The sequence below is a fragment of the Pseudonaja textilis genome, chromosome 1 (genome assembly GCF_049901715.1).
Source record: "Pseudonaja textilis isolate UNSWEBS1 chromosome 1, rPseTex1.2, whole genome shotgun sequence".
In the NCBI taxonomy this organism is placed as follows: Eukaryota; Metazoa; Chordata; class Lepidosauria; order Squamata; family Elapidae; genus Pseudonaja; species Pseudonaja textilis.
In genome coordinates, this window is record NC_141990.1 from 175140137 (window position 1) to 175161701 (window position 21565).

General features: G+C 40.0%; 1 long non-coding RNA gene across 1 annotated transcript; it reads right to left on the bottom strand.

The window, feature by feature from the left end:
- Window positions 1–275: 275 nt before the first annotated feature.
- LOC148127940 (uncharacterized) lies at window positions 276–5651 on the bottom strand. The gene is made up of 2 exons (XR_015740710.1): window positions 5448–5651; window positions 276–594 (listed from the first exon to the last, which is right to left on the bottom strand). It is a non-coding gene; the product is annotated as an uncharacterized LOC148127940 (long non-coding RNA).
- Between the last annotated feature and the right edge of the window lie 15914 nt (window positions 5652–21565).

Genomic DNA, 21565 nt, shown 5'->3' on the forward strand with positions numbered 1-21565 from the left:
TCATAGTTCACCTTTACCTTGTTCCCTGCCTGAATCTTTATAGTGTACCTATGTGTGGGACCTTTCAGGTCATAACATTTGACACTCCCTCCATCCTTACAAATGGAGTAAGATGTCCCATTGTAGATACAAGTCCCGGAGTCTCTTTTCCTGCAACTCAGTTGAGTATGGAAAATTAGAGTCTTTGTCACTTGTGTCCCTGTTTTTGCTGTTTTTATGCATTGATCACATTGTCCCTCAGGCTTAGCTTTTGTCTTTATCTCAGCCTCTCCTCCTATCCTGCTCATGAGTAGGTAAATAGTCACTAGGCAAATCAGCTGCATGTTACTGCTTCAGAGTTAACTTCAACGGCTGACCGTCCACTGGAATGGCCTTCCAAGGTTTCTCAAGTTCCGGTGCCTTCTTGACTCTGCTGTAATGCATCCAGCCTCCTTCTCAAGTGCGAACTGCAGATTCAGTTGTCAACAGCACCTGGTACGGGCCTTCCCAGCTGGGCTGCAGCTTCTCACTCTTCCAAGTTTTTATCAGGATCCAGTCTCCAACTTCATGGGGATGTTGGCTGCCAGCTAAAGGTGGTCGTTGCACCAACAATCCCTGTTTATGAAGAGAAAGCAAAGACCTGGATAGTGTCTGCAAATATTTTTTCAAGAACAAATCTTTGAATTCAGGAATTGGATTCCCTATTTTTGCCAAGTAGGGTCACCCCATTAGCATCTCGAATGGAGAGACCCCAGTGTCTTTCCTTGGACATGTTCTGATTCTGAGTAGTGCCAAGGATAAGTTCTTTGTCCATGGTAACCCATTTTCCAATTGTAATTTGGTCAAATGTTTCTTCAATTCCGCATTCCCCCTCTCCACTTTAGAACTGGATTCTGGGTGCCACGGGGTGTGTAAATCCCATTTCACCCCTACAGCTCTCATCACAGACTGTAACACTTTTTGTGTAAAATGTGTCCCCCTGTCAGAATCAATAGCTTCCATCATCCCATAACGAGGAATGATCTGTTCTAACAAGATCTTGGTTACTGTGGGGGCAGTGGCCCTCCTGGTCGGATAGGCCTCCACCCACCCTGTCAGATGATCTTTAATCACAAGTAAATATTTCCAACCCCACTTCTCTGGTAATTCGGTGAAATCAATCTGTGCTCTCTGGAAAGGCCAGTCCACTAGGGGTCACCCTCCCATTTCTTTCTTCCTTGCTGCTTTCTTGTCTACTTTCAAACATATCAAGCATTTCCAACAGATGCTCTGGGCTAGTGTCCACATCCTTGGACTCCAAAAATTTGGCTTCACAGCTGTTACCAGTGCTTCTGTTCCCCAATGTCCTCCCTCATGTACCTTTTCCAGAATTCCTCTCATTACATTCACGGGAACCACATTCACCCCTTCCGAAGTCATCCATCCTTTCTCAGTTTGCACACACCCTTCTTTTTCCAATTCATCCTTCTCTTTTCCCTCTGGTTTCCAATCCTCATCCTCTTCCATTTCTAGCAAGGGAATTGATGCCATTACCAGCTCTATTTTCCCTGCAGCTTCCTTCACCCACTTGTCTGCCCACCTGTTCCCAACTACCTCTGGGGTGTTCCCTTTCTGATGAGCATTCACATGCACTATTGCCACTTGATCTGGCAGTTGCAGGGCCTCCAAGGCCTGTTCCACAAGCTGTAATTGTTCAACTTGTTTCCCATCAGCCTTGATAAAGCCCCTCTCCTGCCAGATCTTACCAAAGGTATGGACCACACCCCAGGCGTATTTGGAATCAGTCCAGATTGTTACATCAATTCCTTCAGCCAACTCTAAGGCCCTTTTCAGAGCAAACAACTCACACTTCTGCGCAGACCATGAAGAAGGAAGGGAGCCCTTTTCTATGACCTCCCCTTCTCCTGTCACGACTGCAAATCCTGACTTCCTTTTTCCTTCCTCAACCCTGCTTGATCCATCCACAAACCACCTTTCCCCATCTTTCAAAGGAGTCTCTTCCAGATCCTCCCTCACTTTTGTCATCAAATCTACTTGCAACAAGCAATCATGTTCCTCAGCTTCCCACTCCTGCCTTCTCCCTTCTAGGAATTCTGCTGGATTCAAATTCCTGTCTGTCCCAATCAGTACATCAGGGCTGGTTCTCAAAATGGTCTCATATTTGAGAATCCGCCCCTCTGTCCTCCAAGTTGTTGCCAACTGACTTAGCACAGAAGTGACCTGATGAGGAGAATGCACCACAAGGGCCCCCCAAAGGTTAACTTCTTGCTCTCTACCACCAACATAGCTGTAGCAGCCACAGCCTGCACACACACCGGCCATCCTCTCACCACCAGCTCCAGAGTTTTGCTCAGAAAGGCGATGGGCTGGTATTGCCCCCCCCCCCTTCTGCGCCAATACTCCTAGTGCCGTTCCCTGGGCTGCTGACACATACAGATGAAATGGGAGCTTCAAATTGGGCAAAGCCAAAACCGGTGCGGATGACAGTGCCTTCTTTAAACCTTCCCATTTTTCATCATCTCCCTCTAACCATTCTATACTCTCTCCTTTTCCTACCAGCTTCCTGTGCAAGAATTGAGCTAACACAGTGTACTGGTCCACCCAGACTCTGCAATACCCCAACAATCCAAGGGCTTTCCTGACTTCTGTCTTATTTCTGGGGGGAGCCAGGCTCATGATCCCTTTCACCCTCTCAGGATCCAAGGACCTCACCCCCTGCTGAATATAATGCCCCAAATATTTCACCTTCCTTTCCACAAACTGGATCTTTTCCCTTGAAACTGTCAATCCTTGTTCTTTCAGCCAATTTAGCAAAGCCACAGATGCTGCTCTGACCTCTTTCTCTTTCTCTTTCTCCCCAGTCAACAACAAGTCATCCACATATTGAATCAACATGATCCCTTTCCCTTTCTCAAAAGACACTAGCTTTTCTTCCAAAGCCTGTCCAAACAACAAAGGGCTCTCAATATAGCCCTGGGGAAGTACTGTCCACCTTAATTGCTGTTTTCTCCCAGTCTCAGGATCATCCCATTCAAATGCAAACAGGTCTCTATTTCCCTCCTCAAGGGGGCATGCCCAGAAGGCATCCTTCAGATCTATCACAGTAAACCATTTGTCTTTGGGAGGGATTCAATCACCGGTTTCAACCCTTCCCTACCTCTCTTACTCAGGGAATATTGTGGAGTCCACAGTTTAGTTATCCCTGGTTGTATCTTGATTTGAATGGGCTGTATGTTCATTCGCCCTGCCTTCTCTCCTCCTGCCCAGACCTCATCCGAAATTGCCCTTTCATCCTCCACAGTCATCTTACACATCCTTATTCCCTTCCCAGTATCCCACAGTTCAGTATCCAGGCAACAAATCTCTTCCCAGCAAATTCACTCCAGAATCAGGAATATACAACACTTCAGCTTCAGTCACCACTTCATTCATTTCCAGTCTAATTTGTTCAAACACTCTCACATCCTGCGATTTTCCACTCACCCCAACTACTTTTATCACTTTCCTTGATCTATGTGCACCCTCTACCGGGTCACACACAGAAGTCCGGCTTGCGCTTGTCTATCAGGAACAGCCGCTCCTGACGGTTAGGACCCACTAAAATGTTTACCAATGGCTCCCCGCAGGTCCTCTTAAAGGAGCCGGAACAGCCCTAATCATCATACAATGCATAACTCCGCTCTTCTCAGTTGGTAGAACACTCGCGTGCAAAGTGACCTTCCTTCCCACACTTGAAGCAGCTCCTATCCATTCCAGGCTGTCTCATTCCCATGCCTCTTCCTCTGCAACCTCTTCCTCTACCTCGAAAACCTCCCTGATTGTATCCCCCAAAATTCTCTCTTCTTTCTCCAATTGGACCCTTCCCAAAGTTCCCACTTTTCTTTACTTTGCTCTTTGTTAGAGCCTGTACACCTGCAACCATCATCTGGGACTTCGGTCTGGTTTTTACAGTGTCTCTGTTCACAAAAACTTGTTGGGCTGCTTTCAGGAGATCAACCATTCCCACAGCTCCCCAATTATCCATTTTCTGAATTTTCTTTTGGATATCTGGCCAGGCTCCAGTCACAAATTGCATTTTCAGCACGGCTTCAAAAGCAGGTGTGCTAGGGTCTACTCCTGAGTATTTAACTAGACTTTCCCGGAGTCTGGTACAATAATCTCCAGGGGATTCATCTTTGCCTTGGTTTACTTCAAAGGCTTTAGTTAAATTTTTCCCTTGTGGGACTGCCAATTTTATCCCCTCCATAATCATTGCTCTCATATCCCTCATACTTGCTCTGCCAGCCGCAGTGTTTGGATCCCAATCCCAGTGTTTGGATCCCAACTGCTATGGGGAATTTTTGATCTCCTGCCACTGCCCCTTGTTGCCCATTCACTCTTGCATTCCATGCTCTCCAGGCTGAGGTCCGGATGAGATTCCGCTCCTCAGGAGTAAATAGATGTCCCAAAATGTACATCAACTCCTGATAAGTGTAATCATTTGGACCCAACCATAGCTCTAACTGTTCGGCCACCTCATGAGCATTTTCATGAAGTTTTGGAAGAGTTTTCTTCAATTCTCGCAACTCAGCTGGTTTTATGGGGACAGCCACAAAGACTGTCACTGGATTGCCTGCAGCATTGATCCCATTAGGGACTTCCCTAAGAGGAAATGCATCCACTTCAGGTTTGTCTCTGAATGGAAGATTCTCAATATCTTTCTCCAATTGTTTTAGTTCCTTTTTCAGTCGCTGATAAGGAGACGGCTGAGGAGGGGGTTGTACCACCGGCAATGGCGGTGGTGCCATAGGAACATTGGCGGGTGCATTATTCAAATTTGGATTTGAAGGCAGCGGACTCTGAAGCCAATCATCCATCTCACTTTCATTGCTCTTCTGTTGAGACATGTATTGACCCTCAATTGGAGGGATGGGACCCTCAAATTTCACATGAAACCATACATCTATGTATGCAATTTGGGTGATCATTTTGTGTTGGAGAATATAGTCTCGCAATTTGGTCATCCAATAGGTACTGGTTTCCCCCTCAGGACTCCAGTGATATGGAAATTTAGGATCAATCAAAGGGTGTTTTGGCCACCGATCCCAACAAAGATAAACCATGTTTTTCTTTTTGAGATGTCTGGTGAATTCCTTTAGATTTGGGGAGAACCACTGCTGAAGTAGTTGTCCCAGGGGCGAATCTACCGGAATTGATTTTCTGCCATTGTCAAATTTTCCCTGTCCCAGGCAGGCTTCTTCTTGGTCTCCAAGACCCTTGCTTTGTCCCTTTCCCATCTCTATTCTTTCAGACTCCCAGAGTCTTGACTCACCAGTCCCAGTCCTCCAGCAAGCGCTGGATTCTCCCAGAGAGTTTAAGGACCTCTTTTTTCCAGACTCCTAGTCCCAATCCTCCAGCAGGTGCTGGATTCCCGCAGGGAGTTTAAGGATCTCTCTCTTTTGGCTACAAATGAAAGGAACAAAGTTTACCCGATCTGATCACTCCTGGACTCTCCGCAGTCAAAGGATGTGTGGGCGTCCCCAACTCAGATCGATTTCACAAACTCTCAGCTGGCATTTCATCTCAGTTCTTTTTCCAAGGACCGTCTGGATTCCCAGTCACCTCGGGGGTCTGACCGAATTCAGGGAGAGGTGCCTCTCAATGGGAGGTTGTGGCCACTCTCTTACCTGTTCCCCGCTTTCCAGTCGACCACCGTCAAGGATCCCGGACGAGCCCCCGAATTGTGAGATTGTGGCTAAAGAAAAACCTCCAGGATTCAAAGTTGATCCAAGGAAAAAGGCTTTATTGGATATACATCTGCAGATGGGTTCCACCCTAGGCAGCTGGGAGGAACGAAAAACATAGCTTTTGCTCTTACTCTTATACCCTAAAACTACACCCCCCAGTATGCAAATGGCTTGATTTACAATCTATCTTTCAGGATACAAGTTACATTTTATTATCCTTTTGGTACCTAGCACACAACAGACACTTCCTTACCCGGTATCTGGCATTTCAAAGACATTCCAAAATAGTGTGATAATTCCCAGCACTTCAAAGGCATTCCAAAAAAGTCAACATTTTAATTGATGCCTGGTACTGCACTCCCTTACTTCAAAGACATCCCTTTCAACATGAGATTTGAGTCATAAAATGGATACTTTATTAACACTTCTCACACACAGGACCTCTGTAAATCCACTTCATGAGTCAGTTTTGCAGTTTTCCACGAAAGGGTAATAATTCAACATTTAAAGCAATCCCAATGTAAGGCATTGAAGCTCATTATTACTTATCATTTGTTCTGGAATCAGAGTACCAATGAAAGGGAAGGGAGAATTCCAGAGAAGAGCTCTTTCCTTTCAGCTTGCCTGTTTGATGAACAAATCCTTCTGCACATTTTTATAGTTGTTTCAAGGTCAAGAGGACAGAGTGGTTCTCAAAGTAACTATTCTCTGGAGGAGGGCGAACCATTTATCTTAATCAGGCCTAATCAGGAAATTCAGGACAAGCTAAACCAATTCCACTTTATAATGTCCTTTTTGAAGTGGTTCATCAGGAGAAGTAATTTAATTTTGAAGGATCAGGAGCTGGGCTACATAACAGTAAGTATATCCTGAAGTATTTATTGAACTCAAGTTATTTAATGAAGCCACAACGTATTGTTACTTTTCTTTCTCACTAACCTGCAAATCACATAACATTTAAAAGTTCTACAATCTTATAGCAGAGTTTTACTTCTTAGCAAGATGTATATGCTGTATATTCTGCCTCATACACACATGTTCATTCACTCAGATATATGTGCTGAGTGGAAGCAAAGAAATAGGATGCTACCAACTTATCCAGTGATCTAGTATTTCTCATTTCACTTAGTTGATTATTCATAATTTATTATATTACTCTTTCACTTTGTGAGGCCTGCAGGCAAACAATGCATGAGCTTTTGGAGTTCCAGAATTTGTTTTACATACAGAAGGTCCTATTTCAGAAGGTCCCTATTTCAGTAACTCCTAATAGGGGTAGAAAAAACCCACTGGAGTACTACAGATGCCAAGTATTGAGCTAAATGATCCAGGGTTCTAGTGTAGTATACTGTATTCTTCCCTCCCACTGTGTTTCTCAGCACTACATTGCCCTCATGACTGCATACACTAGCATCAAGGAGTTATTTCACTTGTTTGCTCTGCAACACCGAAAGCTTTCACGTTTCGTTGTTCTCATCAGTTGAACTTCACTGGGGTAGAAGGCACTTTCCAATTTTCTATAGAGCACGTTGTAGCTCAAGGAACCTTACCAGCACCATATTTGCCACTTGCATTTTAAGGATGAATCTGTAGGAATTTTAAGAAGAAAATTGATGTTTTGGGTCTCAGCATTCCTATTTCCTCCCTTAAATTGTTGCTATTCTAAACATTTGGGGTAGGGGGAATCCATGCTGAAATTTCTGAACCCATGTACTCCAGAATTATCACAGCTGTACAAGTCATGTTTTTTTCACAGGCTAGCATAACAACACCAACAGTTGTCATTAAAAGATTTCCCATGCTTGTTATAGGAGTTGGATAGAATAATAATGGCAGAAACAGTTAAGCATTCACCTCCACTATCCCCTAAAGCTAAACAGTACTTTAAATTGGTAGCAGAAATTGAATTACGCAACTGGTGTAGATGGCACAAAACCAGGCTGCATTTCATATTCCTTAAAATGTTTTAAAATAATCTACTTGCTACTGTGTCACCACTTACCCTTCTCAGTTTAAGAGAAAGATGATGCAAAGGAGTATTGCATTCCATCTTAGAAGATATAGGGCAGAATAAGGAAGAAGGTCAGGAAATAGACATATAACTAGGATGAAGGAACCACTCTAGCACCTGAAGTTCCCGTTCCCCATTACTTGAAATGTGCCAGAGAAAAATAATCCTTGGCACCTTGCCTTGTTTTACTTATTTTTCCATAATAGCACTTCATCACTCCCTTCTGTCTAGGAGTCTGTCTTCTGCCTAAATGCTAGCAGTCCTACTATTTTTTAGCTTTGGGTTTATTGATTTTGCTAAAGTTGGGATGATTTATCCAGCTTTAGTGATGTTCCATGGTTTACAATTAGAATAACCACACTAGCCTCCTCAGGTAATGCGAATGTGAACATGGAAGATACCAATATGAGTAAGAAGGGCCTGCTTTCAATTTTGCCACAATTGTGTCACAAAAACTGACTATATATCCATCACTGCCAACTTCCCTCTAGCAAGTTTTTGTGTAGGAATCTCTATACAAACTGGCTTCCATTCAGTTAGATTCCTGCATCTAATAAAGCAGCCTACTTGCTTATACAAAGATTTATTTTCTAGTCACATCCAAGGGAGTTCAGGTGAAAGGCCATTATCCATTTCCCTGCTCAATGTGAAAAACTGAAAATATTAGCAAGAGCAGAAGGGAGGCAGGCATTCATGATAGTACCATCTTAATGTATCCTTTTTTGTAAAACCTGACCTGGATTAAATTAACTTCTCAGGTGCCTTAGCTACAAAAAAGTAATATCTTTTAGCCCTTCCTTCCTTCCTTCCTTCCTTCCTTCCTTCCTTCCTTCCTTCCTTCCTTCCTTCCTTCCTTCCTTCTTCACTCTCATTTTCCTCCACTTAATAAAATTGCTGGAAAGTGGTACTTTAGAAAGTTGTTTGGCACAAAATGTAGCTGAGAAAAGCCATAAATATGTGGGCTCCTAATGGCACTGGGTGCGGGAAATATGCTCTGCAAACATATTTAGTAATACTATTGGGATCAGAAAAGCAGTCAGGTACAAACTGTTACCCTTTTATGAATAGATTTAATGAGAATGTTCCTAAAATACAGAACAGCATCGGGTCCTGTTTTATTCTCTGCTCTTACAGATGTTCTTGTTGAAGCAAACATGCTATAACTGTAGAAAAAGAAAATGATGCCCTTAGTTTCTAGAACAGAAAAGAAAATAGAACAAGTAGTTAGGAGCTCTAAAACATTACTCAGCAGTTCCACAGATGACTTATGTTGCTGTGCAACCAGGGCAGTATGTACTCTTTCTACTATATATCTTGCTATTTTGACATAAAAACATTTTCCCAGTTACAAACACACACACACACACACACACACACACACACACACACACACACACACAAAACACGCTGTTTTGATAACTAAAATCAAAACTAAAATATGACATGATAACTAAAATATGACATGAAATACTTATACATTCAATAAATAGGACTTTTTTCTCCCAATAAGGTCAATGGTAGAGCGTGGGCTCATCAAAACTCACCAACATAGTTTACTCAGATGAAGCAAGGTGCTTAATTTTTTGCTGTTAAATTGCTTTAATTGCAGATGACAAACTAGATATATCTATGGAATTTAAAATAGTTAAGGTACAATCTTATGCTGGGCTAGATGGTAGCAGCTGGGTGAATGTGAATGATTCTAAGAAAGTTAATCAGGGTTGATAAAGTAGGCATTTATGAATGTATGGATGCATGCCTACATTTCAGCTGCTTTTGTGCTATTGGAATCAACAAAATGTAAGCAGTTTTCAAGGGAAAAATATAATAAAATCATCAAACAAAATCAACTTTGAAATATCTCATATTTAACCAATATCATAACAAATCACAATAATCACAGCCATAATAGTAGCACCATTTATCTTCTGCTCACTCCTCACTCTTAACTATTCTTTCAAAAATCTTGCAGCTCGTGAAAAAAATCCCAGAGTTGTAATAAGAGGTGTTATCAGCTGCAAAAATTCTCTCCCCCTTTTCTACCCTCTGGTGATCCCATTGGTTATTGGCACATTGGGTGCCATGCTCCAAAAAATCTTGGATGGAACTTCTGTATAGAAAATTTGTGCATTGACAACAGTTCCACATGTCAATTGCAAAAGGCCGCACTTTTTGGATCATCACATACACTATACTACATTATATATTACATTACAACTTCTGGGTTCTTGAAAAGAACTTGATGTGTATGCAAGCCAACACCATCTAAATAACTTGCAGCTGGGATTTCACATTGTTGTGTATATAATAATGATGATGATGATGATGATGATGATGATGATGATGATGATGATAATGAAACATTTTGCTTAGTATTCATTTTTTGATCAGCTGTAAAACATAGCCATGAAATCCAATTTGGTTACCTCCAATTATTCTAACTGAAAGTCTAGATATACCATAGCCTCCCTGCGACATCCAGTACCAATCATGTTACCAAATCAGATTTTCCTCTGAAGCTATTAAGCCTCTCTCATAAATCTGCATTTGAAAAATCTATATGAAACCAAGAAGGATCAACCTCCATTTACAGACTTAAACTAGAAAAGGAAATGTACATAGGGAGAGAGTTATATGGCGAACAAAGTGTGGGGCATGACTCAGCTATGGGTCACTCTGTAAATATAGAGCAATTGTTTTTTCTTCTCTATTGTCCTGGAAGGACTATAGGAACGCATTTAATTCACATGAAAACAGATTCCAGCTTCAATATTCAATATTCAATATTCTAGTTGAGAATGGGAGTTATAACACTGGAAGCTCTAGGGAGCTACTATCTATATATGACAATACAGATCATTTTTCCTGTGCTTAACAGTTCTAGTAATAGAGCTATTTCTTCAAAAGCAATTTTCCCATATATATTTTTGATAAATTTTATGCATATTTTTTCTTTAAAGTTCATTTCAATTGGAGAAGTTAATTGCAAAATTCAGAGATATGTCAATTTTAAAATATAGCTGAACGCTGGTTTGAATATTGGAATCAAAGAATGAAATTACATTCATTCATATTAAAATACTATCACCCAATTCTCTTCTATGTATTATATATGGACAGACAGACAGAGAGATAGATAATGGGCAACCAGATTATACTACAATTATGCAGATACTTGCTAAAAATGCCATGGCATACAAAATCTTAAAATCGGAAATGTCCAGTTTAAAATGACTAAAATATCTTAAGCATAATAAACCTACTGTTTTTAAAGAATGCACAAGAGGTAACTTTCTTGACTACCGTATTTACCAGCCTATAGAGTGCATTGGAATATAAGCCGCACCCACTAAATTTTAAAAGAAAAAAATATTTTTACATATATTAGCTGCACCAGACTATAAGCTGCAGATATATATGTTGTAAAATGAGATATTTACACAGAAAGAGAAGAATGCTCTTCGCATGTGGCCAGACGTCTCCAATGTCTCACCATTGATTCATTAATGCCAAGCTTACGTGCAGCAGCTCTATTTCCTTCCAGCATAGACAGATTGATTGCTTTCAACTTAAAAGCTGCATCATATGCTTTTCTTCGTGTACTTTCCATGATGAGGGTGTGAAAAATACTTTGCATTCGTGCGTGTCGTGCTGCTTGCGTCGAGTGCGCCAAAAACTACTGGTAGCGTCTTCTTCTTTGCATTGACCTCTTGCGTCTGTCACGTTTTTGCACCCCCTGATGGCAGTTAGCGAAGAAAAATCTATAGATAAGCCGTATTGTTGTACAAGCCACAGGGTTCAAAGTGTGGGGAAAAAGTAGCAGCTTATAGTCCAGTAAATACGGTATATAGGATGAATACAAAGAATTTTGTGAACATATGAAAATAAATCATCAAAATTACTTAGTTTCTGAGGCACAAGCTCCTATTGTCATCATTGGATTCAAAATAATATTCTGTTCAGTTAAACTCATCTACACAGCATTAATTCAAATGGAAGAAATACCAAAAGAAGCATTATCATTTAACCCCACTGCATACAGTAACAGTAACAAATATACATTTGGCAGGATCATATCTGGTTTTTATGCCAACTAAGAAATATCTTACCATATTTATTCTATATGCAAAATTCAATTAGAGGTCTGAGTCAAGGAATAAAACAAAGTTAAGAAACTCAATTAATTATATTGCTGTATATTTTCCACAGGTGTTCAAAATAAATATATCTTCTGCATCTGGAAAGAGATAAATGGAGTTGAGAGATTTGTATTATGCATAAACAAGGAAAGGCTTTGTTGAAAAAAATAACAGGTAATCTGAACATAGATCTTTAAATTTTGGCTCTTTTGAAATTACAAAGACAGCAGCCCCTGGTTTATGGAACTAGCTCAAAGGATGGAATAATACTTGAATACTATTGGGAAAAATGCTTCTGCATTCCAATGGGTGATGAGATAAATGCAGTCAAACTCAAATAGATTGCAGAATAGCCTCATGGCCTAATTAATAATGGACCACAATAACTTGCCAGGAACCTAAGTTTTGCTAGGTTTCAGACAACACTGCTAGTTTCTTTCTTTCTCTGTCTCTTTTTGGGAGGAAGAAATTGCATGAATTTGGATTCTGCACATGTGGAAAATGTCACAGAAGTTTTGATTCAGATGTTCAGATATTTTTTCATGTGCATAATGGAAAAAAATACCGTAGAGCCCACCTCCTCCTCTACACTATAACAAGATATATCGACAATGAGCATATGCATATGGCAATATTAATTTTTCATAAAGTTAACTCTCCAAAATCAGTTTCCTAGATTTGTGTGTCATTCATTCATTCATTCATCTATTCAGGGGTGGTATTCTACTGGTTCGGCCCGGTTCAACCAAACTGGTAGCTTTGAGGAGAGAACTGGTTCGCTCCAATGATCAGCTGCTGGGCCTTCCCATCCTCCCCGGCTCTACACTTGATGAATAAATAAATATCTTTATTTCCTGGTTTTGAAGCTCAGGTGCTTTGTGCAGTATAGTGGATCGCTGCACGTCAGCTGTTAAATACACAGGGAGAGTGCAGGATTGCAGGAGAAGGTCAGTATCAAACCCTCTGCATGCATATGTGCACATACAAAGTGTGCCTATCAAGCCATTTCCACAGAACCGGTGGTAAAAAAATCCCACCACTGCATCCATTCATTTGTTCATTCATTCATACATACAATTTTTGTAGCTGTGCATCTCTCAAAAGTGATTCTTTGTGCTATACGAGTGTTTAAAACACTTCAGCAATGACCAAACCTTACTTATAAAAAAGACGTCATTAACCAACAGAGCTTGCCTAACCATTTATGTAGAGTATACAATATGACTTTAGCAAAGAAATGGAAAATGCTTTACCAAGGCAATAAACATATAAATGTGGCTTAATTTCACATAAAGGGGGAAATCTGTAAAAATATCTCAGACAAATCCCCACCACAAGTTCTCAGGAAGATAAACTAGGAGGAGAGGAAGTACATTCAGACTTGCAAGGTTATATTAAATTTTGGGAATCTGCTGTGCTGTCATAAGAGCTTATATAGTTTTGGCCTACTTTATTGCAAATATTTGATCTGGTTTACCTTGTAGGACACTATATCTCTTCCAGAAATCTAGGGGAACAGCTAAATCTTTAATGCCTAACATCAGGAGTGGGTTTCTACCGGTTCTGTCCACCTCTGTAGAACCGGCAGCTCTGAAGAGCAGCAGACATAGAACCGGTTCTATGACTGCTGGTGTTTTTGCCCACCCACCCACCTGGGCTCTTACTGATCTTTATTTCCTGATTTTTCAACTTCAGCTGCTGAACGATGCACAGCTGCAGTTAGAAAAGCAAGAAAAGAGGGCTGTTTCAAAGGCTGCTTCTCTGCAGGCAGCTGCTGATGACGATTTACAGGCACGCAGCTCGCAACCTGCAGGGAAGCTCGTAAATCCTGAACTGGTAGTTAACTCTGTCGTATCCCACCCCTGCCTAACATGCTAACAGCATTAGTACCATCCAACTTTGTGTAGGGATACTATTATATGGAATACATATATGGATAATATATACACTTTCTTTTATATGAACTCCCAGACTGCTTTCAGGTACTGCTGTTATTTTATCTTGGACTAATATTGGGGGCTTCAATAAATCTGCCAGACTCCGAAGGCTCTGAAGACATCACCCCACTCTCAGATGGTCCTGGCCCCATCCTTGCATTGGATATAGAACCCTCGTCCAAGTCCTCTCCAGAAACCTTGACTGGTTCCCTTTCTTCCTCAATATTCTCAGCCTTCAACCCAGACTAGGAAGTTAGACTTATGAATACTAATGGTACATTTATTATATGGTTTTAGTAATGGAATCTGATTCTGCTTTTCCCCATGAAAACTGGGGAGGGTCATGTCCAAGATGTTTTCCCAAATCAAATTTCTGCCTCAGACTTAGATTTCATGTATGTGGCTATTCCCTTGGCTGCAGCTGTTCCTTCTGTTTCTCACATTTATTCCTATTGCCCATTACATCTATGTGAATAATTCTTGGTGACAGTGTTTAAACAACACCAGATCTCTGCTAACTGAAATGGATAGGCATACCTTCTCAGGAGCTGTTAGCCTATGGCAGACAGATGGCTATCCAGCCTTTGACTGAAGAACTCCAGAAAAAGGTAACGTATTATTTCTGTTCTGATGGTTGACAGAATGATCAGGAAATTTCTCCTAATATCTTATCTAATTTCCCCCTGTAATTCAACCCATTGCTTCTGTTTGGCCCTACTCTTCCATCCCCTGAGGATGCAAGAAAAGCAGTAGTAAGAAAAGAGATGATTCTTTAGCTCAGGGGTGTCCAACCTTGGCAACTTTAAGATTTGTTATTTGTGAACTTTAAAATTTGGGGCCTCCTGAATACATTAAGATCAGAATTGGGCTCAGCACTAGCCAGGTTGTTTTCTGATTTTGAAGGAAATAGTTCAGTTTACCAGATCAAATCCAGAGAAAACCGAAGTGGGCTGCAGGTTGGAAAGTTGTAAATTTATCACTTCTGAGAGAAACAAGCAGTTCTTCTCAGAATTATTATTTTTAATTATTATTTTAGTTTATTTTCTTGTGCTACATTTTGCTTCACTTTGCTTGCCATGTGGCAACTGCAAAGCTGATGACTCTGTTTGCTTTGTGTGTGATCTTTCTCTTTTTATCTCCCCTTCTCTCTGACTGTTTTTTAAACTCTAAGAACTTTATGAAAAAAAATTAAAGTATTATCCTACAGCATTTGTCAAACCACCTATGAGTTCCCCAAAATAATACATTACAGAGTAGCTTCCTAACATCCTTGGCCATCTATGCAGTCAAAGACAAACTAGTTATTTAAACAGTTAAACACAGGTAATAGAGTGAAACAACAACAACAAAAGTCCTCCACCATCTTTTCAATTGCTACTTCTAGGACTCATTGCAACAGTTATCTATATTATTGAAACACCATGGTTACTGGTAAGATATTCACTGCAATTTTAAGAAGCATTTTACTGGAGGTCTAATGAAGATTGTTCTGTTTGCATCATTGGTTACACGGCTGGGATGGTTTTCAATGACAGTGTAAATGTTGACTTCAGACTGATTTTGTTTTGTTTTGTTTTTCCCAAATGGGAAATTCAGGACTAACAATTGTTTCTTGGCACTCATAGTTCTTTTAGGATTGCTAAGACTCTAAATCAATTTCCTTTTTCCAGAATCCTCTTTCTTAGTTGTAGAATTGTAGGGATTGTAGATGCTGGACCTATGATGTTACAGGGAAGGTGATATACTTTAGACTGTAATTCTATAGAATAGAATACTTTATTGGCCAACTGTGATTGGACACACAAGAAATTTGTCTTGGTGTAAATACTTTCAGTATACATAAAGACAAGGTACATTAGTTAAGAATCAAGAATCATAACGTACAACACTTAATGATAGTCATAGGGTACAATCAACAATCAAATCATGCTAGGAAACAGTCTTTACCTTTTAAAAAAAACAGTTCCCCCTCTGCCTAATTTCCTTGATTCAACCTAATTTAACCTTGTCTCAAAGATGTAATTTAATCTTGGCTCAAAAATGTCTCACTAACCATTGTTTAAGGCCATATCCTCATGACACAACTTCCTCCCATGACTGAAGCTCTTTAATTCGTTTATCATTCCCCTTCCCTTTGGCCAAATTGGTCAATTTTACTGCTTTTCCAACTTTTTCCATACAGTGATCTTGCTTCCTTATTCCCATGAAGATTTCTGCCTCAGACTTGAATTCCATTTACCTGACTGCTGGTTGGTTGTGGCAAACCTCCTGTTCCTCACGATTATACCACCTGTCCATTACAGCTAGATCTAACAGGACAGGCTGCTATAAGTGGGTAAAGATAGTCCTGCAAGTAACCTGGAATTGCTGTATATGTGCTGTATAATGCTTTGCAATGACCCCAGTGATGAAGAAGTGAGGGTGAGACCAGGTAGCTCATATGTGTCTGCTTTCAGCAGGTTGGGTAATGGGAATAGCACAAGTTCCTTGCATCATCTCACTGAGCAACCTATCTATTTTTTTCCAGTTGTCAACTCTTCAGGCCTCTACAGAGTGACTTACCTTTCATCATGTGCCCAGCACAAGGATCATCTGCAGTGCCCGATTTGCAAAGGTCTGATGACTGGGTGTATGGTAGCTTCTCTGTCTCCCTTATTGACTCCTATGGATCAGGTACACAAGAAGAACTGCATGGTGAGTAAGGGCTTCCTGGTAAATCCCCCTTGTGCATAATCCATGAGGACAAAGTGACAGAGGTTGCCCAATAAAGCTCAGTGATGACAGGTTCCTTTCCCTATCCCTGTCAGCCAGAACTATAGGAGTGGGCTACCTCATTAAAACTTTTACAATTTTTCACCAACTTTCTTGCTTTGGGGCTCCTCTTCAGTCTTCTCTAAATCTTTGTCTTCCAGATTTTTTGTGACTACATTTCCCCAAATTTCTAACTGGCATAGGAATTTTGGGTGAGAATCCTGGGAATTGCAATTTCAAGAACTGCGATGAGCATTCAATAAAGGAAGTTTGTCTGGAATATGTTAACAACAGATATAATTTTGTCATCATATCTAGCTCATCTCTTGATCATTTATGAACATTTGGAACATTTTTACAATATGAATATGATTAATTACATAGCATTGTACATAGTGACAAAGTACTTGTAAGGGAAAATTGCTAGTATATTTACATGTATGTCTCTTTGTGTGAGGTGTTAATATGAAACTGAATTTTTATTGACACTATTGTGCAGAGTTTGTGCCAAAATTTCTCTTATTTGTTTGTTTGTTTGTTTTGTTTTTCCTACTTATTATTTCTATACATCAATCAAATATTAAGGAAAGGAAATCCTCTCATTGGTCTTTTTTCAGTTGGGGAAATGTGGACAGACTTAATAGCTTCAGAGTAGAAGGAGATTGGCTAAGAGAGGGTGTGGAGAAGGAGGAGAGGAAGAGGAAGAGGAAGAAGAAGACCCACAAGAGATGTTTGAAAGCAATTCTTCATTGATGGGTGCTCCATCACTGGTCTTCAAGAAAAGATTGGATAGTCTGGGATACAATTAGGCCTCTTGCCTTGGGCAGGAGATTGGACTAGAAGCCCTCCAAGGTCCCTTCCAGCCCTGTGATTCTATGATTCTAACAAACCACCCTGTAAATAGTTGGAGATGTTATATAGGAGAAGAAGACTTCTAAAAACCTTCTCAGCAGAGCAAAACATCTGTCCAAGGCAACTGATGTTAGATGCTATGAAGAGAGAAAATTGCTGCTTAACTTTATCACTACTACTGATAATAGCGAAGAGTTGCTTAAGGGCTTCAGATAGCTATATATTATGTAGCTATTTCTGGATGATTTGCATCTTTGCTTAGGTTTGAAGGGTCAGAGAAGTCATGGATTCTGTGGCTATTGCGCCTCGGGTGAGTAATTTCTTGATTTAGATCTGGTGCAGAGACTAGTCTGGTAACATTATTCAGTTAACGTGCCAGCCAAGATAGTTTCCAACATTCTCAACATTCAAATGAATGTTTATTAGCTATTTATTTGCAAAATGTAGACATCTCCCTGCAGGCTGATTTTGTTATTAAGATATGCTTTCGTTTGATGTGGGTGCTTAAGTTTTCAAAAGGTTGAGGCACAAAACCATACACCAGAATCCTATTTCTGAGGAAAAGGTGATGAATGAACCCTTCAGGCTGATTGAAGAATCCATCTGGAAACTGCATGCTTCTGGCTATTCCCAAATAATTAATTGAACAAAATATGTATCGGAATTTTAAAAGGTAAGATTACTTCTGAATTCACTCTTCAGAAGTTCACTTGTCTTGAACAAGTCACCTTTTATGAGTCTACAAGCAACCCACTGTTACATCTTTTGCATCTTGTAATTAAATGGTATTTTATGTATGTTAAAGAGAACAAAATGCAGTTTTGTCCCTGAGAATCATCTGGTAGGAACATTCAGATAGGTATGATTGTAACCACTGCAAAATAATAGTCCTAGTCTCTAGAACAGTGATGGCGAACCTTTTAGAGACTGAGTGCCCAAACTGCAAGTCTCTCTCTCTCTCTCATGTGCACACAGCAGCGACCCAAAGTCCAGCTAGCCAGTGGGAGGTGGGGCATCACAACACTGGCAGCTCTGCAAGAGGTGAGATCCTTTTCTTTCACAAGCTTCTTTTTCACCGAGAAACAGAACAATGGCAAGAAACATCACAGAGAAACATGGTGGAACTGAGCTGGGGCAACGGCATGTGTGCCCACAGAGAGGACTCTGAGTGCCACCTCTGACAAATGTGCCATAGGTTCACCACCACTGCTCTTGATCTTACCTTTGCTAGGACTCTGATTCTCTGCAATGCTGGAGATGAGATATCTTATTAGAAAATACCCTCTTCAGTTACATGAAACTTGGTGCATGACATGATCCAATTAATGTCTGCAAAGAAGAAATGCTTGATTGGGTTCCATCCTTTATCAAACTAAGTTCCATCCAAACATTAGCTTTCATTCAGATTTGGGGGGAAAAAAGTCCAGAAGAGATTGAAAGAGGGACAGAGAAACCATCACTCCTATCTTATATCAGTGTAATGATTCTTGATATTATACACAATTGTTCTAATGTAAGATAAAAGATGCTAATCATTGAAGGATCCAATCACATTAGCATTACACAGAGGCACTGATTGATGCTGTAAGAATCTCTCCTCTTGTCCTGTGAGATAACTGCCTATGCCCATGAATGAGAAAACAGAAAAAAAAATTGAGAACAATTTTCATAGCATTAATTTATGTTATCAAGTTATGTTTGAGTTTATGGTCCATTGACAGTGAACCACTTCTAATTTTTAAATAAAAGTTCAGGTAGAGTTTTGTAAAAAAAAAATCATCTTTTTGTTTTGTTTTGCTTTTTAATGATCAGATTTTTAAACTACTACTATCTTCTGATTTTTAGGGATTTATAGAAACAGAAACATTAGCAATATGGCAATATAAACCAAAATAATGTTATAATGTTAAATAATGTAAGAAATGTAATCATTAATTTAAATTAAAACAGTATTCCAACAATGGTTAATACTTTCATTGTGCTATGTAAATGAATTAATTGTCCTCTAAAAGTTTTCTCTTATTAACTAACTTACACGACACATGGGTACAATAAGATCCAGAGACACTGAACATGTGGGGCTATCTGGTGGCTTCTGCTCTTTGCAATTGTGGTGATATGCAGATAACAACACATATGTATACTTGCCTGTGACAACTATAAAACCTGTATAGAAAATGTTTTATGAGTTGACATTTAATTGGGGTAACTGCTGAAATCCTGACAACCTGTACACTTGTGGAGCTCATGGCAGCATGGCAGAATCAGTGGTGGGATTCAAATTTTTTTACTACTGGTTCTGTGGGCGTGGCAGGGGGAGGATACTGTAAAATCTCCAGTCAGAGGTGGTATTTGCCAGTTCTCTGAGCTACTCAAAATTTCCGCTACCAGTTCTCCAGAACTTGTCAGAACCTGCTGAATACCACCTCTGGACAGAATGCAATTAATGTTGCTAATTTCTGGGACAGATCTGTTTAATTTGTATATATTTTAATCTTGTATTTTATATTTTAAATTTTCATGTCATATAGTATGCCTTATTTAAATGTGATGCTTCTGACAGGAATAAACAAACTAACTTCCAGAAGACTAGTAGCATTATGCCAAAATAAACCTCTTGTGGAAAACTTCCATAAAACAGAGACTGCAATGATTCATGGCTGGACAAGAGATACTTTTAAACCTTGAAAGTCAGTGAAAGTTGCATGCTATGTTCTAGTGAATAAAGATATGGACGACCCCAGGATGAGCCTTGGGAACAGTTGTGCAACAATATGACTCAATGTGCTCCAAGGGTGGAGATATTCTACCAGGTAAAAAGTATGGTAGGAAGGAGAGGAGAGAATACAAAGAAGGGACTGGGTTGTTCAGAGACTGAAGAATGATCAAACAATGTAATTGTTTTGTTACAATGAAAGAATGAATAAATGTGGCAGGGAAAGGAAAAGGTTCTGAATGTGAGCCATAGCATTTTGGGTAGTGTCATGAATATTTCTTGGGAAAAGATGATTATGGAAGGAAAGGCAAAAAAGTGAAATAAATGAAAGTAGAACACCTGCAGAAAAAATGTAAGAATCCTATACAAAAATGTTTAAAAAAAACTATTAAAATTCCAGAAGAATTATGGAAAATGAATGTAAAAGAAAAAGATAAGGAAGCAGGCTGGAACCAAGTGAAAAGAATTAGATTATGAAGTGCTCCACAAATGTGAATAGTATAACAAAAAGTTATACTAATGGGAAATATTAAAAAGGAATGCATGATGGAATAATGCTAATAGAAAAGGCTACAATATGAGCTGTGGTATTGCAGTATTGCAGTTAACTCTGCCCACTGCCAGCAGTTTGATCCTTACTGGCTCAAAGTTGACTCAACCTTTCATCCTTCCAAGGTCAGTAAAATGAGAACCCAAATTCCAAGGTCAGTAAAATGAGGACCCAAATTGTTGGTGGCAATAAGCTGATGTTGTATAAACCATTCAGAAAGTGCTCTAAAGCACTGTGGAGTGGCAAATTCCGAGTTGAGCCCTCCTCGCTGACAGACCGTAGATTGCAACTGTCTGCAGCTATGGTCTGTGCTCTTTTGTTGGAGAGCCCCAATCATTGCGATTAGGAGATGAAGCTGCCTTGGAGGGGAGGTGGAGTAAGGGGAAGCTGCAAGTCAGGTTGAGGGGAGCCGCATCCTGGGCTTGATCTTTCCCCCCCTAAAGACAACTGAAGCGGTGGTCTAAAATGGCCACCCTGAAGAGGAGGACTCAGCTGGAGTAAGATTTGTGCAGGAGGGAAGAAAGAGGTGGATAACATCTGAACCGGGACAACTGGGCAATACAACTAAACAAAAGTACCCCGGGATTGAGGTAACATTGAACTTTTAAGAAAAGAAAAGTGAGCAGCGGAAATACAAAGGGACAGGAAAAAAATAATAATTTTGACAGCTAAGCGAGGCTTCAAACTGGGAAAGGAAGAAGCCGGAACTAAAGACTTAATTAAATTGGACTAAAATATTTCAGCAATAAACAGGCATAAAATAAAGCTGGACTTGATTGTCAAATAATAATAATAATAATAAAATTTACAAATTGGAGACTGGATTGTGCTGGAATATTGAGGTTCGAAAAACCCTAAATAAAAAAATAGGGGAAAAAGGTGAGGACTTTGTATAACAGAGAGT